The sequence below is a fragment of the Somniosus microcephalus genome, chromosome 9, assembly GCF_052327205.1.
Source record: "Somniosus microcephalus isolate GS21.2 chromosome 9, FLI_Smic_1.0, whole genome shotgun sequence".
Classification (NCBI taxonomy): Eukaryota; Metazoa; Chordata; class Chondrichthyes; order Squaliformes; family Somniosidae; genus Somniosus; species Somniosus microcephalus.
In genome coordinates this window covers 213,787,352-213,804,013 of record NC_140995.1, presented here as the reverse complement: position 1 = coordinate 213,804,013, position 16,662 = coordinate 213,787,352, and the positions used below count along the sequence as shown (strand labels likewise).

The following is a 16,662-nucleotide window of genomic DNA, read 5'->3' as shown; positions in this document are numbered from 1 at the left end:
GTCAGTGTTTGCAGCACCTCAATGCTGTAGAACACTGAAAGCACAAATGTCAAAGTAAATATTGTTATAAAACACATTTTGTTGTGCACTTGAGTACTAACAAATTCAGTCATCTGGTTATAATCATTTTATTCTTTAACTTCAGTATTAAAAGCAATTTACAACCTGAGTATTGTCACAGATAGAGTGTACGAACTTAGGCATGGGTCCTGTCTCGAGCTGCTTGAACAAATGAAAAGTTCATATTTATACATTGTTTTCTTATCAAACTGGAACTGGCATTGCATAATATGTTAGTCTTTGGCTACAGCATAGTCCAGAGATTCAAGGCTACATTTTCTTCAACATGATGCACACAAAAATACCATGGCCTTGCTGTGGTAAGCCTAACCCTTCTAGTTTCTAGACATTCTTACCATAAATAAACATATCCAAGGCTGGTTGGTTGCGAACACCAGCAGTTGCTAAGTGAAATCTGTATCTCTCTCTCTCACTCTATATCTCTCTCTCTCTAATGATGCCATCCACCGTTTTTTCCTATATTCAATGAACCTTTCAGAAGCTGAATTAACCGAGTTCCATACGCCAACACTTTGAATCTTACTCATGCTGTACCTGCCTTGGGAGTGTTTGATGGGATAGTGTAGAGGGAGCTTTACTCTGTATCTAACTCGTGTTACATAGAAACATAGAAGATAGGAGCAGGAGTAGGCCATTTGGCCCCTCGAGCCTGTTCCGCCATTTAATGAGATCATGGCTGATCATCCAAATTCAGTACCCTGTCCCTGCTTTCTCCCCAAATCCCTTGATCCCTTTAGCCTTAAGAAATATATCTAACTCCTTCTTGAATATATTTAAAGAATTGGCTTCAACTGCCTTGTGTGGTAGAGAATTCCACAGGTTCACCACTCCCTGGGTGAAGAAATTCCTCCTCATCTCAGTCTTAAATGGCTTACCCCTTATCCTTAGACTGTGACCCCTGGTTCTGGACTCCCCCGCCATCGGGAACATCCTTCCTGCATCTAGTCTGTCTAGTCCTGTTAGAATTTTATAAGTTTCAATGAGATCCCCTCTCATTCTTCTAAACTCTAGCGAATACAAGCCCAATCGACCCAATCTCTCTTCATATGCCATTCCTGCCATTCCAGGTATCAGTCTGGTGAATCTTCGCTGCACTCCCTCCATGGCAAGAACATCCTTCCTCAGATAAGGCGACCAAAACTGCACACAATACTCAAGGTGTGGTCTCACCAAGGCCCTGTACAACTGCAGCAAGATATCCTTGCTCCTGTACTCGAATCCTTTTGCTGTGAAGGCTAACATACCATTTGCCTTCTTAACCGCCTGCTGCACCTGCATGCTTACCTTCAGCGACTGGTGCACAAAGACACCCAGGTCTCGCAGCACTTCCCCTTTTCCCAATCTATTGCCGTTCAGATAATAATCTGCCTTCCTGTTTTTGCCACCAAAGTGGCTAACCTCGCATTTATCCACATTATACTGCATCTGCCATGCATCTGCCCAATCACCCAACCTGTCCAAACCGTACTGGAGTTTTTCGGCATCCTCCTCGCAGTACACACGCCCACCCAACTTTGTGTCGTCTGCAAACTTGGAGATATTACATCTAGTTCCCTTGTCTAGATCATTAATATATATTGTGAATAACTGGGGTCCTAGCACCGATCCCTGCAGTACCCCACTAGTCACTGCCTGCCACTCGGAAAAAGACCTGTTTATTCCAACTCTTTGCTTCCTGTCTGCCAACCAGTTCTCTATCCAAGTCAGTACCTTACCCCCCAGTCCCATGTGCTTTAACTTTGCACGCTAATCTCTTATGCGGGACCTTATCGAAAGCCTTCTGAAAGTCCAAATACACCACATCCAGTGGTTCTCCTTTACCTATTCAACAGTTACATCCTCAAAAAATTCCAGTAGATTAGTCAAGCATGATTTACCTTTTGTAAATCCATGTTGACTTTGTCCGATCCTGTCACTGTTTTCCAAGTGCTCTGCTATTACATCTTTTATAATGGACTCTAGCATTTTCCCCACTACCGATGTCAGGCTTACCGGTCTATAATTCCCCGTTTTCTCTCTACCACCTTTTTTAAATAGTGGGGTTACATTAGCTACCCGACAATCCATGGGAACTGTTTCATAGTCTATAGAATTTTGGAAGATGACCAGCAATGCATCTACTATTTCTAGGGCCACTTCCTTAAGTACCCTAGGATGTAGATTATCAGGCCCTGGGGATTTATCGGCCTTCAAACCTGTCAATTTCCCTAACATCATTTCCCTACAAATACTGATTTCATTCAGTTCCTCCCTTTCTTTAGACCCTATGTTCCCCGACATCTCTGGGAGGTTATTTGTGTTCTCCTTTGTGAAGACAGAACCAAAGTATGTATTTAATTGGTCAGCCATTTCTTTGTTCCCCATTATAAATTCCCCTGATTCTGACTGCAAGGGACCTACGCTTGACTTCACCAATCTTTTTCTCTTCACATATCTATAGAAGCTTTTACAGTCAGTTTTTATGTTCCCTGCAAGCTTACTCTCATACTCTATTTCCCCCCTCTTAATTAATCCCTTTGTCCTCCTTTGCTGAATCCTAAACTGCTCCCAATCCTCAGGTTTGCTGCTTTTTCTGGCCAATTTATATGTCCTCTCCTTGGATCTTATGCTATCCCTAATTTCCCTTGTTAGCCACGGTTGAGTCACATTTTTTGTTTTATTTTTATGCCAAACAGGGATGAACAAATTCCGTAGTTCATCCGTGCGATCTTTAAATGTTTGCCATTGCCTATCCACCGTCAACCCTTTAAGGAACATTCCCCAATCTATCCTAGCCAACCCACGCCTCATACCATCGTAGTTTCCTTTATTTAAATTCAGGACCCTAGTCTCTGAGTCAAATACTTCACTCTCCATCTTCATGAAGAATTCTTCATATTATGATTGCTCTGCCCCAAGGGGCCTCGCACAACAAGATTGCTAATTAGTCCTTTCTCATTACTAATACCCAGTCTAAGATGGCCTTATCTCTAGTTGGTTCCTCGACATATTGGTCCAGGAAACCATCCCATATACACTCTAGGAATTCCTCCTCCACAGTATTGTTACTAATTTGGTTAGCCCAATCTATATGTAGATTAAAGTCACCCATGATAACTGCTGTGTTCTTATTGCATGCATCTCTAATTTCCCATTGAATGCCATCCTCAACCTCAGCATTACTGTTTGGGGGTCTATATACAACTCCCACTAACGTTTTCTGCCCCTTGGCATTTCTCAGCTCTACCCATACGGATTCCACATCATCAGAGCTAATATCCTTCCTTACTATTATGTTAATCTCCTCTTTAACCAGCAATGCTACCCCACCTCCTTTTCCTTTTTGCCTGTCTTTCCAGAATATTGAATACCCCTGGATGTTGAATTCCCAGCCTTGGTCACCCTGGAGCCATGTCTCTGTAATCCCAATTGTATCATATCCGTTTAATTCATACAGCTTATTACGAATGCTCCTCGCATTAAGACACAAAGCCTTCAGGCTTGTTTTTTTAACAATCTTAGACCTTTTAGAATTATTATTTACTGTGGCCATGTTTGATTTACACCCTTGATTTCTCTGACTGCCACTTTTGCTTTTCTCCTTCCTGTCTTTTACTTCTATCCTTGCTTCCCTTTCCTCTGTCTCCCTGCACAGGTTCCCATCCCCCTGCCATTTTAGTTTAAACCTTCCCCAATAGCACTAGCAAACACTCCCCCTAGGACATCGGTCCCGGTCCTGCCCAGGTGCAAACCGTCCAGTTTGTACTGGTCCCACCTCCCCCAGAACAGGTTCCAATGTCCCAGGAATTTGAATCCCTCCCCCTTGCACCATTCCTCTAGCCATGTATTCATCTGAAATATCCTTCTATTTCTACTATGAATAGCACGTGGCACTGGTAGCAATCCTGAGATTACTACCTTTGAGGTCTTATTTTTTAATTTAACTCCTAACTCTCTGTATTCAGCTTTTAGGACCTCATCCCGGTTTTTACCTATATCATTGGTACCTATATGCACCACGACAACTGGCTATTCACCCTCCCCCTTCAGAATGCCCTGCAGCCGCTCCGAGACATCCTTGACCCTTGCACCAGGGAGGCAACATACCATCCTGGAGACTCGTTTGTGGCTGCAGAAACGCCTATCTATTCCCCTTACAATAGAATCCATTATCACTATAGCTCTCCCGCTCTTTTTCCTTCCATCCTGTGCAGTAGAACCACCCATGGTGCCAGGACGTTGGCTGCTGCTGCCTTCTCCCGATAAGCCATCTCCCTCAACAATATCCAAAGTGGTATATCTGTTTGAGAGGGGGATGGCCACAGGGGACCCCTGCACTACCTGCCTGCGCCTACTACTCTGCCTGGCGGTCACCCATTCCCTTCCTGCCTGTGCAGCCTTTACCTGCAGTGTGACCAACTGATTAAACCTGATATCCTGCCTGGGAGTGTTTGATGGGCTAGTACAGAGGGTGCTTTACCCCATTTATTGCCCATGATGCACCCTCCAATTAATGATCCGATGGTCCCTCTCTTTGATACCCTGAAGATCCCTCCACTTATTGTTTCTGACACTATTCCTCTTACAGGGAATAGACTTGTTTCAGAGCACAAAGGAGGTTGTGATATCCTTGCCTCATCCCAAACACCATTTCCACAAACTGCCTCTCTCTGCCAAAGCAGGAGGGAGACACAGTGGCTGACATAAAGAGAGGGGAGACTTTCTGGTGTATAAAGCAAGAGGTAGACATGGGGGCCTTTGAATAGTGGGACCTCACATTTGGAAGATGGGAGGGATAATTTATCAGTGGTAATTTTGGGAGTCTGTGCTCCCTGACTGGAGTCTCAGTACATGGGAGCAGGGTTGGAGACGGGATTGATTGTATAACCTGCGCTCATGCCCAGTGAGACTGCACACCAGTGCTCCGATGATCCCACCACTTGATACCCATGAAGATCCCTCCACTTATTGCCTGTGGCACCCTTCCTGTTACAGGGAATAGGCTTGTTTCAAGGCACAAAGGAGGCTGTAATATCCAGGGTTGGAGAAGGGACTGATTGTACAACCTGCTTTCATGCCCAGTGAGACTGCACACCAGGAGCAGAGACTGGTCATGTGACCCTGTAATACCTTGAGTGGGAGGGGCTTGGGCTGCTTTGTGACATGTTTCCTGGCTCCTCTGTGATGTCACCTGGAGACAGGTTTACACCCCTGGTTACACAGCATCAACGGGAGTCACTGTGGGATGAGCTGGACTTGGCAGCTGACACTGCCAGTGAGTTTAGTCCTTATAAATAGGGGAAAGGAAAGAACAATTTAATATTAAGGTAAGTAATTCAACCAAATGTCATTCATTACAAACATATTCAAACTAAATATAATCATAGTAACAAATATAGACTGAATGTATTCCAATTACAGATTCTAGAATTAATAATTTTTATATTAAATGTTTCATGTAGTGAAGAGTATCTCAGGAGGGTGGAGAGAGTGGAGCCAAATCATCATCACACTAACTGGGACTGGAGAAATGTCGCTGGATTCACAGAGCAGATCTGGTGGGACCAAGACCCTCAATGTCAAAGACGGGATGAAACAAGAAGCCCCAACAATGATTGTAAAGGTGAGGAACTTTACTGAGGATCCCATCAGTCCAGGATTTTGCCAAGGTGAGAGTCTAACCATCTACTGGGTGCTTCTTCGACAAATGCCATAAGGGACTGCCTTTGATGCGACAAGTACAATTGAGCTCAACTTGTATGTAAAGCTAGCCCATACCTGGAACAACAACAGAAAATGCTGGAAAAACTCAGCAGGCCAGGCAACATCTGTGGAGAGAGAAATAGAGTCAACGTTTCAGGTCGAAACCCTTTGTCAAGACTGAAAAAGCACAGGAAATGAAACAAATTAAAAGGCCAGTTTGGGGGCTGAGAGAGAACAAAAGAGAAGTGAAGAGACATTGGGGGAAAAATTGGGTGAGTAGCACCACCTGTTAGCGCCTAAAGAGGCAGTCAGTGACTGTAGCGCCACTGGCTGCGCCTCCCGCGATATTCAGCAGGGGCGCTAATGGTGGCGTTAGCCATTTGCGCTGCGCCACCACCGATGACATCATCAGTGTGCGCAGCGCCCCATTCACGCCCAGAACGCGATATTTGGTAGCGAACGCCGCTGTAGCGCCATTTGCTACCCGCGCCCGGTTCACGGGGCCTTCTTGCGCCGGCAGAGGCGCAAGTTAAGGTGGAGGTGCGGGGCGGCCGCTTTTTCGGCGGCCGCCTGCCAGCACCTCCGTCCCCGGCCTCCTGGTCCCCCCCCCCCGTGGCATTGCCGGCTGTTTCCCGAGAGCCCAGCACTTCTCCTTGGTGCTGGGCTCTTTTGCCGGAACTCGCGATCGGGGTTCGTGCTGTTGCAGGCCCCTCCCCCTTAACAGTGGGAGGAAGGCCTGCAGTACCACAGCATGCTGTGTCGCAGCGTATGGCGCTGCGGCACGTTGCGCTGCGATATTCAGTTTCAGCACCCTAAGAGGGACACGGAGCGCCTCGAGCCTCGCCCCATCTCCCTCTAGGGGCACTTCAACTGAATTTCTGACGATCGCTACAGCTTCGAACGCTGCGCAAAAACCAGCGCCCAGGCGAACTTGGCGCCAGTTTGGCGCCTCAACCCAAAGAGGTATTCAAAACGAGACGAGATGGTGATAGGACTAGTGGAGACAAAAGACGGCTCTAGATTAGGTGTGAAATGCGCTGGCAGAATGGGAGACAGCTGCCACGTGGGAGAGAAAAAAAAGGGGGGGCCAAAACAAAGGTGTGGATAAAAAATATAAGTAAAAATGGAATGGGGGCCGAGGTTATGATCTGAAATTGTTGAACTCGATATTGAGTACGGAAGGCTGGAAAGTGCCTAATCATACCTGGGACTGCCTGACACTTACATGTAGAGGGATTTTTATTCTAAGTTCATCCCATGCTGTACCTGAGCTGGTGTGCTTCATTGGGTAGTGTCAGAGGAGCTGTACGCTGAATTTAAAACATGCTGGATCTGAGTTGGCTGTGTGTGATCAACCAATTTAGAGAGAGCTTTACACTTCATCTAAGTTGTACTGTACCTGGCCTGGGAGTGTTAGATGGTAATGTAAAGTGGGAGGCTTTACTCTGTATCTAACCAGTGCTATACCAGGCCTGGGAGTGTTTGATGGGACACTGTAGAAGGAACTTTACTCTGTATCTAACCCGTGCTGTACCTTCCCTGTGAGTGTTTGTTGAGACAGTGTAGAGGGAGCTTTACTCTGCATTAACTGAGATTGACTGATACTTTCATTGACTATTTCTTTCATATACCCAGCACTGGCCTGAACTCAGATACTTTCTGTATACTCACAGAGATCAGCACGAGAGCACAAAACATCCCAAACACAGGAGCTGACCCTGGGATGGTGCGACACTAACTCTGCAGGTACATTAACAACCTCTAGAGATGAACCCCTGTCCGCACCCATCCTACTTTATCATTTTCTTGTGGTTGCAGTTGGAATATTGTGGGTGTGTGACGGCAAGCCTAAGGAATTTCCCACCTTTGACCTCTTCAATTTTTTTATTTCAGCTCAGCTTTGAAAACCAGGGCTGTCCTTCAGATGTCACGCATTTCCTGACAGCGCATTTCCAGCACTAGACATGTGACAAGAGAGTGACACCAAAGAGGTAGGACATGTGCAGCCACACTCATCAACATCCATCTTGCCCACACCTGTTGCTGTGCTGTGAAAGATCGAGAAATGCTGGAGTTCCCCTGTGGAGGGAGGCAACGGCAGCTCTGCTGCAAAAGACAGTCAGTCACTCGACACAAGAGATGGTGAAGGAAAGAATCAGAAAATGTGAAGCTTTGAGGAGCTGGATTCTGAACAAAATGAGGTTCCTCAGATCACGGTGTATTCATACCAGATACATGTGTCAGAAATGTTTGTGTCCACAATTAATCCTGAGTGCCTCCAGCTCCAGAGGAGTAACAGTCAATTCCAGATTAACACATATTGAGGCCTGTTACAAAGGTATTGGAAACCAAACAGGACAAAGACAAATAGCACTGAACTATTGATTAATGGGAAGATCTGAATTATAGACAGATTAAATTTGATCCTGCAGGAAGGAAGGAAAAAATGAAGGAAGGAAGATACTAATCTGTAATAACCGGGACACAAGCACGAATGTGCTGTGCCATGGACTGAATAGGAGTATCAACATTTCCCACTTTCACTTTCCCACTGCTGATTATGGAGTGGGTTGGCCCCATTAGCTGGGCTTACAGTGAATCGCGCCATTTGTTTCTAACATCCAATTTGTTTAAATTCAGTTTATTGTTATGTTTCCTCTCCAGAGGCTGATGGTACAGAGCTGACCAATGTACAGACACTGGCCAACGCTGAATCAGTGGGGAAATTTATAGAGAACATTTCTCCTCTTTTACCTCACCCATAACTCTTTGGAGACACAAGTGGTAACTTCTGGCTCTGTTAGTCACCATTCCTGTTAATGCTGGGCCAGATTGGGGACACAAGGCCCTGTCCCTCTGAAGTACTTAGATGACATTTCCATAGCCATGGAAAGCTTCATGCGACTGATGTAGAATCCAGTCTCTGGCACTTCATGAGTGGGAGGAGGATCTGCTCTAATGTCACCAGCACTGCCCTTGGATCTTTTTCTCCCATCAGCAGCAGAACATCCCTTTACCATCTCCTGTATCAAAAACTCGGGTTGACCTGACTGGTCTTCCTTTGATTCCTTCCCTTAGTTTACAGACTTTTCTGCCGTTTATTTTTTGTAATTGTGAACCCAGGTGGAGGGCCCAGACCCAGTAGAAGCAGAGCGTGATTGAGGCCGAAGGCAAATTTGTTGGAACAAATCTCTGGGACTTAGGAATAGAATGACTGTGGAGGCTAAAAAAGTAAATAGAAAAAGAGGACACGAGAACGGGAAAAGGTTAAAGCAAAATTAAGTTACAATTAAGAAAAACAAGAAACACAATATATAAAAAACACGTTTTTAATTCTAATTTATTCATTCTCGGGATGTGGGCATCACTCGCAAGGCCAGCATTTATTGCCCATCCCTAGTTACCCTTGAGAAGGTGGTGGTGAGCCGCCTTCTTGAACCGCTGCAATCCGTGTTGTGAAGGTTCTCCCATAGTGCTGTTAGGTAGGGAGTTCCAGAATTCTGTGAGACTTGGAGGGGAACTTGGAGGTGGTGGTGGAAGCCTTGCTGCCCTTGTCCTTTGAGGTGATAGAGGCCGCAGGTTTGGGAGGTGCTGTCGTGGAAGCCTTGCTGAGTTGCTGCAGTGCATCTTGTAGATTGAACACACTGCAGCCACAGTGTGCCGGTGGAGGAGGCAGTAAATGCTTAAGGTGGTGGATGGGATGCCAATCAAGCAGGCTGCTTTGTCCTGGATGGTGTTGAGGTTTTTGAGTGTTGTTGGAGCTGCACTCATCCAAGGACATGGAGAGTATTCCATCACACTCCTGACTTGTGCTTTGTAGGTGGTGGAAAGGTTTGGGAAGTCAGGAGGTGAGACACTCGCCGCTAAATACCCAGCTTCTGCCTAGTTCTTGCAGCCACAGTATTTAAGTGGCTGGTCTAGTTAAGTTTCTGGTAAATGGTGAACCCCAGTATTTGATGGTGGGGGATTCAACGATGGTAATGCCATTGAACGTCACGGGGAGCTGGTTAGACTCTCGCTTGTTGGCGATGATCATTGTCTGCTGCTTGTGTGGTACAAATGTTACTTGCCACGTATCATCCCCGACCTGAACATCGCCCAGGTCCTGCTGCATGACTGCCTTATTTTCTGACGAATTGTAATGTTGTCGGGTAGATGCCAGTACTGGATCAGCTTGGCTAGAGGTGCAGCTAGTTCTGGAGCACAGGTCTTCAGCTCTGCAGCTGGGATGTTGCCGGGGCCCACAGTCTTTGCTGTATCCAGTGCGCTCTACTGTTCTTGATACCATGTGGAGTGAAGTGAATTGGCTGAAGACTGGCTTCAGTGAAGGTGGGGACGTCAGGAGCAGGCCGAGATGCATCATCCACTTGGCAGTTGTGACAGAAGATGGTTGCGAAGGCTTCAGCCTTGTCTTTTGCACTCACGTGCTGTGCTCCGCCATCGTTGAGGATGGGGATGTTCAAGGAGCCTCCTCCTCCCATTAGTTGTTAATTGTCCATCACCATTCACGACTGGATGTGGCAGGACTGCAGAGCTTTGATCTGATCGATTGGGTGTGGGATCGCTTAGCTCTGTCTATAGCATGCTGCTTCTGCTGTTTAGCATGCATATAGTCCTGTGTTGTAACTTCACCAAGTTGGTTTCTGATTTTCAGGTACACCTGGTGCAGCTCCTGGCATGCTCTTCAACACTCCTTATTCAACCAGGGCTGGTTTGATGGTAATGGTCGAATGAGGGATATGCCGGGCCATGAGGTTACAGATTATGCTGGAATAAAATTCTGTTGCTGCTGATGGGCCCAGCGCCTCATGGATGCCCAGTTTTGAGCTGCTAGATGTGTTCTTAATCTATCCCATTTAGCACGGTGGTAGGGCCACAGGACACGATGAAGGGGTGTCCTCAGTGACTCAAAAGTACCATGCTTGACCGAGCTGCCTGAGTCCTGAAGGACATAGCAGCCAGACTGGCTCACGGCAGGTAGTGCGAAAATAAACACGAGCCACTACCGAGCCACACTTGGTGATGGACATTGAAGACCCCCGCCCAGAGGACATTCTGTGCCATGACGCCACAGTGCGCTGGATAAGAGATTAGCGTGTAAAGTTAAAGCACATGGGATTGGGGGTAAGGTACTGACTTGGATAGAGAACTGGTTGGCAGACAGGAGGCAAAGAGTTGGAATAAACGGCTCTTTTACCGAGTGGCAGGCAGTGACTAGTGGGGTACCGCAGGGATCGGTGCTAGGACCCCAGCTATTCACATTATATGTTAATGATCTAGACGAGGGAACTAGATGTAATATCTCCAAGTTTGCAGACGACACAAAGCTAGGTGGGCGTGTGTGCTGTGAGGAGGATGCCGAGAAACTCCAGTATGATTTGACAGGTTGGCGGATTGGGCAGATGCATGGCAGATGCAATATAATGTGGATAAATGCGAGGCTATCCACTTTGGTGGCAAAAACAGGAAGGCAGATTATTATCTGAACAGCAATAGATTGGGAGAAGGGGAAGTGCAACGAGACCTGGGTGTCCTTGTGCACCAGTTGCTAAAGGTAAGCATGCAGGTGCAGCAGGCACTTAAGAAGGCAAATGCTACGTTGTCCTTCATAGCAAAAGGATTTGAGTACAGGAGCAAGGATATCTTGCTGCAGTTGTACAGGGCCTTGGTGAGACCACACCTTGAGTATTGTGTGCAATTTTGGTCGCCTTATCTGAGGAAGGATGTTCTTGCCATGGAGGGAGTGCAGCGAAGATTCACCAGATTGATACCTGGGATGGCAGGAAGGATGTCGATTGGGCTGGAGTTTAGAAGAATGAGAGGGGATCTCACTGAAACTTATAAAATTCTAACAGGGCTAGACAAACTAGATGCAGGAAGGATGTTCCCGATGGCGGGGGAGTCCAGAACCAGGGGTTACAGTCTAAAGATAAGGGGTAAGCCATTTAGGACTGAGATGAGGAGGAATTTCTTCACCCAGAGAGTGGTGAACCTGTGGAATTCTCTACCACAGAAGGCAGTTGAGGCCAATTCATTAAATATATTCAAGAAGGATTTAGATATATTTCTTAAGGCTAAAGGGATCAAGGGATATGGGGAGAAAGCAGGGACAGGGTACTGAATTTGGATGATCAGCCATGATCTCATTAAATGGCGGAGCAGACTCGAGGGGTCGAATGGCCTACTCCTGCTGCTATCTTCTATGTTTCTATGGATGAGGAGGGAGTAAATGTTTAAGATGTTGGATGGGTGGCTGATTAAGCGGCCTGCTTTCCCCTGGATTCTGTCGAGCTTCGTGAGTATTGATGGAGCTGCAACTGTCCAGGCAAGTGGAGAATATTCCATCGCACTCCTGACTTGCGCCTTGTAGGGAGTGAAAAGGCTTTGGGGAGTCAGGAGGTGGTGAGTCACTTACGCAGACTACCCAATGTCTGACTAGCTCTTGTAGCCACAATATTTATTTGGCTGATCTAGTTAGGTTCCTGGTCAATGGTGACCCCCAGGTTGATGATGGTGGGGAATTAAACAATGGCAATGCCATTGATTGTCATGGGGTGGTGGTTAGACTCTCTCTTGTTGGAGATGGTCATTGTCTGGCACTTGTGTGGCACAAATGTTACTTGCCACTTATCATCCCCAACCTGAATGTTGTCCAGGTCGTGCTGGACACAGGCTGCCTCATTATCTGATGAATTGCGAATGTAACTTGACACTGTGCAATCAGTAGCGAACATCCCCACTTCTGAAGGTCATTAACAAAGCAGCTAAGATGTTGGGCCTAGGACTCTGTCCTGAGTAACTGCTGCAGCGATGACCTGGGTCTGAGATGATTGGCCTCCAATAACCACAACCATCTTCCTTTGTGCTAGATATGACACCATCCAGTGGAGAGTTTTCCCCTGATCCCCATTAATTTCAGTTTTATTAGGGCTCCTTGGTGCCACACTCGGACAAATGCTGCCTTGAAGTCGAGGACAGTCACTCTCACCTCACCTCTGGAATTCAGCTCTTTTGTCCATGTTTGGACCAAGGTTGTAATGAGGTCAGGAGCCAAGAGGTCCTGGCGGAAACCAAACTGGGCATGGGTGAGGAGGTTATTTGTGAGTTAGTGCCGCTTGATAGCATTGTCGATGACAGCTTCCATCACTTTGCTGATGATGGAGAGGTGCTTAATGGGGTGGTAACTGGCTGTTGGATTAGTCCAGCTTTATGTGGACTGGACATACCTGGGCAATTTACCACTTTGTCGGGTAGAAGCCAGTACTGGAACAGCTGGGCTAGAGGTGCAGCTATTTCTGGAGCAGAGGCCTTCAGCTCTGTATCCAGGATGTTGTCGGGTCCCAGAGCCTTTGCTGCATCCAGTGCGCTCTACCGTTCTTGATATCATGTCAGTGAAGCGAATTGGTTGAAGACTGGCTTCTGTGATGGTGGGACCTCAGGAGCTGTAATGCATCATCCACTTGGCACTCGTGGCTAAAGATGGTTGCGAAGGCTTCAGCCTTGTCTTTTGCACTCACGTACTGTGCTCTGCCATCGTTGAGGATGGGGATGTTCAAGGATCCTCCTCCTCCCGTTAGTTGCTAATTGTCCATCACCATTCACGACTGGATATGGCAGGACTGCAGAGCTTTGATCTGATCCATTGGGTGCGGATCGCTTAGCTCTGTCTATAAAATGCTGCTTTCGCTATTTAGCATGCATATAGTCCTGTGTTTTCAGATACACTTGGTGCAGCTCCTGGCATGCTCTTCAACACTCCTTATTGAACCAGGGCTGGATTGATGGTAATGGTAGAATGAGGGATATGCCGGGCCATGAGGTTACAGATTATGGTGGAATAAAATTCTGTTGCTGCTGATGGGCCCAGCGCCTCATGGATGCCCAGATTTGAGCTGCTAGATGTGTTCTTAATCTATCCCATTTAGCACGGTGGTAGGGGCACAGGACACGATGAAGGGGTGTCCTCAGTGACTCAATAGTACCATGATTGACCGAGCTGCCTGAGTCCTGAAGGACATAGCAGCCAGACTGGCTCACGGCAGTGAGAGAATAAACACGAGCCACTACCGAGCCACACTTGGTGATGGACATTGAAGTCCCCCGCCCAGAGGACATTCTGTGCCATGACGCCACAGTGCGCTGGATAAGAGATTAGCGTGTAAAGTTAAAGCACATGGGATTGGGGGTAAGGTACTGACTTGGATAGAGAACTGGTTGGCAGACAGGAAGCAAAGAGTTGGAATAAACAGCTCTTTTTCCGAGTGGCAGGCAGTGACTAGTGGGGTACCGCAGGGATCGGTGCTAGGACCCCAGCTATTCACAATATATATTAATGATCTAGACGAGGGAACTAGATGTAATATCTCCAAGTTTGCAGACGACACAAAGCTGGGTGGGCGTGTGTGCTGTAAGGAGGATGCCGAGAAACTCCAGTATAATTTGACAGGTTGGCTGATTGGGCAGATGCATGGCAGATGCAATATAATGTGGATAAATGCGAGGCTATCCACTTTGGTGGCAAAAACAGGAAGGCAGATTATTATCTGAACAGCAATAGATTGGGAGAAGGGGAAGTGCAACGAGACCTGGGTGTCCTTGTGCACCAGTTGCTAAAGGTAAGCATGCAGGTGCAGCAGGCACTTAAGAAGGCAAATGCTACGTTGTCCTTCATAGCAAAAGGATTTGAGTACAGGAGCAAGGATATCTTGCTGCAGTTGTACAGGGCCTTGGTGAGACCACACCTTGAGTATTGTGTGCAATTTTGGTCGCCTTATCTGAGGAAGGATGTTCTTGCCATGGAGGGAGTGCAGTGAAGATTCACCAGATTGATACCTGGGATGGCAGGAATGATGTCGATTGGGCTGGGGTTTAGAAGAATGAGAGGGGATCTCATTGAAACTTATAAAATTCTAACAGGGCTAGACAGACTAGATGCAGGAAGGATGTTCCCGATGGCGGCGGTGTCCAGAACCAGGGGTTACAGTCTAAAGATAAGGGGTAAGCCATTTAGGACTGAGATGAGGAGGAATTTCTTCACCCAGAGAGTGGTGGACCTGTGGAATTCTCTACCACAGAAGGCAGTTGAGGCCAATTCATTAAATATATTCAAGAAGGAGTTAGATATATTTCTTAAGGCTAAAGCGATCAAGGGATATGGGGAGAAAGCAGGGCCAGGGTACTGAATTTGGATAATCAGCCATGATCTCATTAAATGGCGGAGCAGACTCGAGGGGCCGAATGGCCTACTCCTGCTGCTGTCTTCTATGTTTCTATGTATGAGGAGGGAGTAAATGTTTAAGATGGTGGATGGGTGGCTGATTAAGCGGCCTGCTTTCCCCTGGATTCTGTCGAGCTTCGTGAGTATTGATGGAGCTGCAACTGTCCAGGCAAGTGGAGAATATTCCATCGCACTCCTGACTTGTCCCTTGTCGGGAGTGAAAAGGCTTTGGGGAGTCAGGAGGTGGTGAGTCACTTACGCAGATTACCCAATGTCTGACTAGCTCTCGTAGCCACAATATTTATTTGGCTGAACTAGTTAAATTCCTGGTCAATGGTGACCCCCAGGTTGTTGATGTTGGGGAATTCAACAATGGTAATGCCATCGATTGTCATGGGGTGGTGGTTAGACTCTCTCTTGTTGGAGATGGTCATTGTCTGGCACTTGTGTGGCACAAATGTTACTTGCCACTTATCATCCCCAACCTGAATGTTGTCCAGGTCGTGCTGGACACAGACTGCCTCATTATCTGATGAATTGCGAATGTAACTTGACACTGTGCAATCAGTAGCGAACATCCCCACTTCTGAAGGTCATTAACAAAGCAGCTAAGATGTTGGGCCTAGGACACTGTCCTGAGAAACTGCTGCAGCGATGACCTGGGTCTGAGATGATTGGCCTCCAATAACCACAACCATCTTCCTTTGTGCTAGATATGACACCATCCAGTGGAGAGTTTTCCCCTGATCCCCATTGATTTCAGTTTTATTAGGAATCCTTGGTGCCACACTCGGACAAATGCTGCCTTGATGTCGAGGACAGTCACTCTCACCTCACCTCTGGAATTCAGCTCTTTTGTCCATGTTTGGACCAAGGTTGTAATGAGGTCAGGAGCCAAGAGGTCCTGGCGGAAAGCAAACTGGGCATCGGTGAGGAGGTTATTTATGAGTTAGTGCCGCTTGATAGCATTGTCAATGACAGCTTCCATCACTTTGCTGATGATGGAGAGGTGCTTAATGGGGTGGTAACTGGCTGTTGGATTAGTCCAGCTTTATGTGGACTGGACATACCTGGGCAATTTACCACTTTGTCGGGTAGAAGCCAGTACTGGAACAGCTGGGCTAGAGGTGCAGCTATTTCTGGAGCAGAGGCCTTCAGCTCTGTATCCAGGATGTTGTCGGGTCCCAGAGCCTTTGCTGCATCCAGTGCGCTCTACCGTTCTTGATATCATGTCAGTGAAGCGAATTGGTTGAAGACTGGCTTCTGTGATGGTGGGACCTCAGGAGCTGTAATGCATCATCCACTTGGCACTCGTGGCTAAAGATGGTTGCGAAGGCTTCAGCCTTGTCTTTTGCACTCACGTACTGTGCTCTGCCATCGTTGAGGATGGGGATGTTCAAGGATCCTCCTCCTCCCGTTAGTTGCTAATTGTCCATCACCATTCACGACTGGATATGGCAGGACTGCAGAGCTTTGATCTGATCCATTGGGTGCGGATCGCTTAGCTCTGTCTATAAAATGCTGCTTTCGCTATTTAGCATGCATATAGTCCTGTGTTTTCAGATACACTTGGTGCAGCTCCTGGCATGCTCTTCAACACTCCTTATTGAACCAGGGCTGGATTGATGGTAATGGTAGAATGAGGGATATGCCGGGCCATGAGGTTACAGATTATGGTGGAA

General features: G+C 47.0%; 1 pseudogene; it reads left to right on the top strand.

The window, feature by feature from the left end:
* LOC147113010 (uncharacterized) overlaps window positions 1-8,448 on the top strand; it is a 182,848-nt pseudogene extending 174,400 nt beyond the window's left edge.
* The last annotated feature ends 8,214 nt before the right edge of the window (window positions 8,449-16,662 follow it).